The sequence below is a fragment of the Balaenoptera musculus genome, chromosome 1 (genome assembly GCF_009873245.2).
Source record: "Balaenoptera musculus isolate JJ_BM4_2016_0621 chromosome 1, mBalMus1.pri.v3, whole genome shotgun sequence".
In the NCBI taxonomy this organism is placed as follows: domain Eukaryota; kingdom Metazoa; phylum Chordata; class Mammalia; order Artiodactyla; family Balaenopteridae; genus Balaenoptera; species Balaenoptera musculus.
The window spans coordinates 47,618,981-47,625,392 of record NC_045785.1 but is presented as its reverse complement, the minus strand read 5'-3'; the positions used below and the strand labels follow the sequence as shown (position 1 = coordinate 47,625,392).

General features: G+C 44.1%; 1 long non-coding RNA gene across 2 annotated transcripts in view; it reads left to right on the top strand.

The window, feature by feature from the left end:
- Nucleotides 1–5,039: 5,039 nt before the first annotated feature.
- LOC118883809 overlaps nt 5,040–6,412 on the top strand; it is a 109,836-nt gene continuing 108,463 nt past the window's right edge. For both annotated transcript variants that reach the window (XR_005017096.1, XR_005017095.1), the window contains exon 1: nt 5,040–5,246. This is a non-coding gene — a long non-coding RNA (uncharacterized LOC118883809). The remainder of the gene's footprint in view (nt 5,247–6,412) is intronic.

Genomic DNA, 6,412 nt, shown 5'->3' with positions numbered 1-6,412 from the left:
TTTCTACCGGCACTCTCACTCGACATCTTTCTCTTTCTGCCTGATTCACGGGAGGCTGTCTGGGGTTCCACCTTGATTGGCAGGGGAGTTCCATGACCATGATGTCACCTCTGTTCAGTTGGAGGACCCCAGCATGAATCAAGACATCAGAGGAAATGAGTGGTGATCCCCCAAGGAGACAAGCTCATAAAGTCATCATCAGTGACAGCAAAGGAAATTAAGGAAAACGCAGGTCAGAGTTATAAGAGTACAACCAGTGTTTGTTTATTCATTCCTCATTCATTCAGTGAATGTTCACTGAGCCCCTACACTTTGAATAAGACATAGTTCTTGCCCTCAAGGAATTTACAGTCTAACAAGGGAGACTGATGGATGGACAAACAGAAAGACAAAAGTAAGCCCAGGCTACTCTGGAAACCCAAAAAAGAGGAATCTAAATGACAGGAAGATCAGAGAGGAAGCAAATTGTAAAGAACGTGGGTTCAGAGTCAGATAGACTTGGGTTTAAATCTCCAGTCTGCCACTTAACTACATAAGCCCCTCACTTCTTGAACCTCTGTTTCTTCAGTTGGATGTTGGAGATAACATAATACTTATGCAAAATGGTTATAATGATTAAATGAAATGATATTTTAGTATAGAGCCCAACTCACCACAAGCATTTAAGTTGAAGATATTTTCTATCTTATATAGAAGTTGCTTAATGTTAAATTTTGAAACAACAAGTAGGAGATGGCTAGATAAAGAAAAGGGAGCATGGTGCTCTTGGCAGAGAACACAACCATGTCCAAAGGGCTGACACATTTCATGAGCTGATATATAGCTTGATGTGGTTGAAATAAAGGGATCGCATGTGAAAACGATGGCAGATGAAGTCAGAGAGGTAAGTTGAGGCCAAATCATGCAGTCTTGTATACCTACCTAAGAAGTCTGAGCTAGTATCTTTGGAGGTTTTCAAAAGGGAATAACATGATTAGATTTGCATTTCTAAAAAGTTTCTCTGAGGCAACTTGGCAAAAGTGCTAAGAGCCTTAAGCATGGCCATATAATTTGCTCTACTAATGTTACTTCTAGGAATTTATCATAAGGAGATGATCAGAAATAAAGATAAAAGTTTATGTACAAGAATGTGTGCTGAAGGCACATAATGAAATTGGAAACAATCTAAATGTTGACTAATTGGCAAATGATTAAATAAATCACAATACATCCAGTTGATGCAATATTTTAAAGCATTCAAGTACATTTGGCAATATTTCAAGGCATAGGGAGGCATTCAAAATAAAATGCCAACCCAAAAAGAAGAATTCAAAGCTTAAATACAGTGATTCTGGTTTTGATTTAAAATAAATAAACAAATGAATAAATAAATATGCAAAACTATTGGGAGGGGCTGTACCAAAACCAGAAAATAACTATAGTTATCTTTGTATAGTGGAAATATTGGTGATTTCTGTTCTCTTTTTCAAGTTTTTCTGTACTTTCCACATCTTTAGAATGAATATGTAGCTTTCACAATTTAAAAATATTTTAAAAAGTGATCACTCTTATGGGCATTGTATAGAATAGAGGTTTATGTAGGAGAGACAGAAAGAAATGAGACAATTAGTCGACTATTACAATAACCAAGGAGAGAAGTGATAAGATTTTTAGCCAAGGCAAAGCCAGAAGGGATGCACAAGCAGGAGGGCGGGTTCTAGAAATATAAGGAGTTAGAATTGAGAAGACTTCATTGCCTATTAGATATGGGTGAAAACAGAGAGAAGAAATCAAACATGGTGCCCAGGTTTCTGACTTGGGCAATCAGGTGGGGTATGTACTGATCTCAGAGAGAGAGAACGGGGAAAGGGCAGTTTGGAGGAGGGAGTAGTAGAGATGAGGAACTCTGTTTGGGATATGCTGAACTTCACCTGTTTGTGAGATGTTGAGATAGATGTGTCCAGTACATAGTTGGATAAACAGGCCTGCAGTTCATTTAGTTACTCATTCATTCATTCAACAAATGTTAATTGAGTACCTACTCTGTGCCAGACAATGCTTTGGTTTTGGACAGCAGTATACAAAACAAAATAGAGCTTGCATTCCAGTTGGGGACTAGGATCTCTAGCTCAGAAGAGACATAACAGACATCTGGGCTGAAGACAGACCTTTAGGAATCAACAGCTTGGACATGGTAGAGGTGGAGAAAGACATGAGAAGTGGATGAGATGGATGGCCCAGCGGGGTTGTGTAGGATGAGATGCGTGGGCTTATTTTGGATCAAGTTCAGTCAAACTATTTCTTTTCTATGGCTTAGAGGATTGAACTGCTTTGAAAAATGTCTGCACACCCTTTAAATATGATTACTTTCTGACTGGACTCAACTCCCAGTCTAGCTACCACTTCTGTGAGAGGTGGACAAGTCACTGAATCTTAGATTTGATGGTCTTATCTCTAAACTAGGAATAATATGGCTTTAACCTGCATCAGTATAACTTTCCTGCTTCAGGACCTCTGCAGTCTCTGTTCCTTCTGCCTAGAATACTCTTCCCTGTGACCTTCCCCTGCTGGGCTCCTTCTTCTCATCAGATCTCTGCCCCACTAACACTCCTGCAGAGAGGACTTCCCTGACCCTCCAGGATAAAGCTGTGCAGACCCAGGCCCTTGATACTCAAGCACCCTATTCTAATCGCTGTCTGCTATTTCTTTTACTGTTTTTTAACTCATTGTTGATTCTTGCACTCCCTAACCAGAACGTGTCATGAAAGTATGGGTCAAACTTGCCTTGTTTTTTGTGATAGTCCAATCTCCTAGAAGAAAGCTTAGCACATAGGAAGCAACAGTAATTTTTGAATTATTTTGAATTTGAATAATTTTGAACAAATAAAGGATTTTCCAGCTTTATGAGTAAATATTAAAAAACAACTCTTGAACATTTCTATGTGCCAAGTACCTTGTTAAACTGCTGGGGATACAGAAATCTTATTTGCTTCTTCTTTGCAAACACGTTTACAATCTCATGAGAGATACAGACACCTATGCAGCTATTATAAGGGAGTGAATCAAAGTGGGGCAGAGGTTTGGGTTGTTGTGAGGAAGGGTCTGGAGATGTGCTGTATGTGTGGAGGACGGAACTAGGTGGTCTCAGGGCTACAAATTGGAATACTGGGATTGTGATGCCAACTTGATATTCTGACCCAGAGGCTTGGTTGATGGATGAAAAGATAGGACAGGAGAATGAATCCACTTTACATTTACACTAGACTATGAAATTTATATCTGTTTGGCTCACAAGCACATCATATCCAGATGTATATACACATAGTAGGTGCTCAATAAATATTTTTTGAATAAACAAGTTTCATCTCAGCATGAAATAAAATTCACAGTTGGTATATTCCTGAAATGGAATATCATTCAGCCTTAGCAAGGAAGAAAATTCTGACACACGCTCTGACATGGATGAATATTGAGGACAGTTTGCTAAATGAAATAAGCCAGTCACAAAAAGACAAAAACTGCATAATTTCACTTATATGAGGTATCTAGAATAGTCAAAGAAATAGAAATAGGAAGTAGAATAGTGGTTGCCAGGGACTGCAGGCAGGGAAGAATGGATAGCTGTTGTTTAATGGGTGTAGAGTTTCCATTTTGCAAGAAGAAAAAGTTCTGGCAGTTGGTTGCACAACAATGTGAATATACTTAACACTACTGAACTGTACACTTGGAAATGGTTAAGATGGTAACTTTTATGTAATGTGTATTTTACTACATTTAAAAGTTAAAAAAAAAAAGATAATAAAATTCAGAGTGTGACTAGTGATTCAGTTTCATCTGAATCTGTGTTATTTTGTTCTCCTAAGTTAAAGAACTCAAAAAGTCTGTGTTCCTAGTGAGAGTTCCTCCTGTTTTCAGAATCTATGGACCTGCATGAAAGGGGCAAGGGGAAACTGAGGTTCAGAGAGGTTTTGTAATTTGTCCCAGGTCACACTGTCAGCAGGGCTGGTCCTGTGATTAGAACCCGAGTTCTAGTCTAGAACCCACTCTCTTTTATACGTTTTTAAAAGTAAATGTAGGCATCAGAACACTATGATTTCACTTTCAACTAGATCATTTAAAAGAGTGACTTAGTACCTTTATTTCAAATTTTCAATATTTACAAATTGCCATAAATTTCTTTGTAACTATGTAAACTTACAATGAACAATTTTAGATGTCAGTGTAAAATGTGTGTTAGAGTACATAATTTTTCAAAATTCTTTTGTGGGTGTGTAAACCAAACCAGTTTGAAAACCGCTGGCGCAGACTGTCCTTGATAAGTTGTACTGTAAAGGATGCTGAGAAATGGGTAGGTAGCGGGAGAAAAATATGGAACCAAAAGAGCTCTTTGGTTTGGGTTTGCTCCTGTTTCTAAAGATGGGAGAAATTACAGAATGTTTATGTGCTTAGGAGAATGATTTAGCCAGGAAGGTGAAAGCGATGGTGCGGGAGAGGAGGCAGGGTGGCTTGGGGCAGTGAAGGACGTGGGCACAGAGTACCAGCAGAGGTGAGGCCCGTGAAAGGACAAGGCAGAGCGATGTGGCCGACTCTGGGAGGGAGGGCAGAGAGGATGGGCAAAGGGCAAGCGCGGATACCCATGTGGGGTGGAGGAGCGGATGGTGGCTGGAGGAAGTTCTCTCTGACTGAGTCTATTTCCTCAGTAAAATCAAAGCAAGATTAGCAGCCCTGAGGAAGGGCGGGGGAGGAGGTGCTGGGGACGACAAGAGAGAAGATGTCGAATGGTCCTTTAGAGGAGTGGAACCGAATTCACTCGGGAAGTGCAGTAGGACTTGGGCTTGATTTCAGGAGTTTGTTGAGAGGAGTCAGCCAGGCGGTGTGCTTCTTCCGCCACGTGCAGCCGGGTGGGCGCAGGTGAGGGCGGGCGGGAGAGTTGTATTTACCCAGCTTGCAGTGTGCAGGTGCGCACACTGATGGGCGCGGGGCAAGGGAGTGGAGGCCGAGTCATTAAAATGATGGAGCCTGGACTTGAAGCTGCGGAAGGAGGGAAAGGACGGCACAGGGATGGGTGATGCAATCCATGAATAATTAACTCCCTGAGGGGGGCCAACTGCTGCGTTTGGAGTATTGACTTTCTCTTTAAAATTTCAGCCGTCGTATTTTTTTTTTCCCCCCCAAGGGCACTGACTCTCCGATTCTCCTCCTCTTCCGTCCTCAATATTTCTGTCGTCGTTTTCACAGGTGGAATATCTTCTAACATCTTCAAGGAGGTCAGTCGCGATTTCTTTCAGCGTTACCTCTGCTGCCTGCGTGGCCCGCTTTGTGCGTTTCCTCTGCATTCGCGTTTCTGTTTTGGTCCCCGGCTTTCCTCCCGCCGCGGCGGATCCGGGCGGTCCCTTCAGGTTCTGGGGGAGAAGGAAGCGCTGATTGGTTGTCCTGCGAGCCGGTGCGGGGCCTGCGGCCGGGGGGGTGGGGGGCGGGGAGGGCGGCCGGGAGCTGAGCCAGCCGCGGTCCTTCCTGGGCCGCTGGGCTCCTGCCGTCCCTCCGTCCCGGGCTTGGGAGGCGGGCGCCCGGGGCGGGACTGTGCGGGCCACGGGGGACCTGGTTTCTTGTTTTCTGGCCAGCCGGACGTTTTGGCATGCAATGCAGATGCTTTGTAGCTGGGCATTTGTCTGGGAGAGCGTTTGCGGTGACATCACAGGAACAGATTTTGTTTGGCCTGCCTCCCCGCCCACTCCCCGCCCACTCCCCGCCCTCCGCAGGCTTCCTCGGGTGGGCAGGCACGCACCCAGCGGGAGCAGTCCAGGGCTTCCAGCCAGTGCTCCTTTTGAAAGGCACGGGGTCGGAAGGGTGATTGAACATTAACCTTTGTGGCGGCAGTTTATCTGTCAGGGAGGCCTGGCGGCCGGAGGATTTGGATTTCCAAGCAGCTCCACGCACAGAATGCTCTCCACCAAACACTGTATTTCGTGCTTCATTCGTGCCGCACCCCGGGGACGTTTCCGAAGAGAAAGGCAACTTCCAGCCCTTGGGAGTGACTGCCTCTCATTCTCACGTCCCAGCTCTTGGTGGTTCCTGCACTGAATTCTCACAACCTGTGATGTCGACATTAGTCTCCCATTTTTCAGATGAGGCAGTTTAGTCTTAGAGAGATGAAGTGACTTCCCGATATCATCTAGGTAGGTGGGACAGAATTCGGCTTGGCCCTGATCTGCCTTCAAAGCCCAGGTACAATCTATTATTCTACCAGAGCCATGCCCTCCAGGGATACTGGGTTTGCTGGGTGGGGAGAGGACAAGAGAACTAAGTAAAGCCGGAAGTGCAGAATCCAGGTGACCACTGAAAGCAAGGGAAAGCACCATGACTTACTTTGTTTGCTTGCTTGTTTCTGTGCCCTTTAGGGAAATATGCCCAGAGGAAGTTCATTTAACCTGGC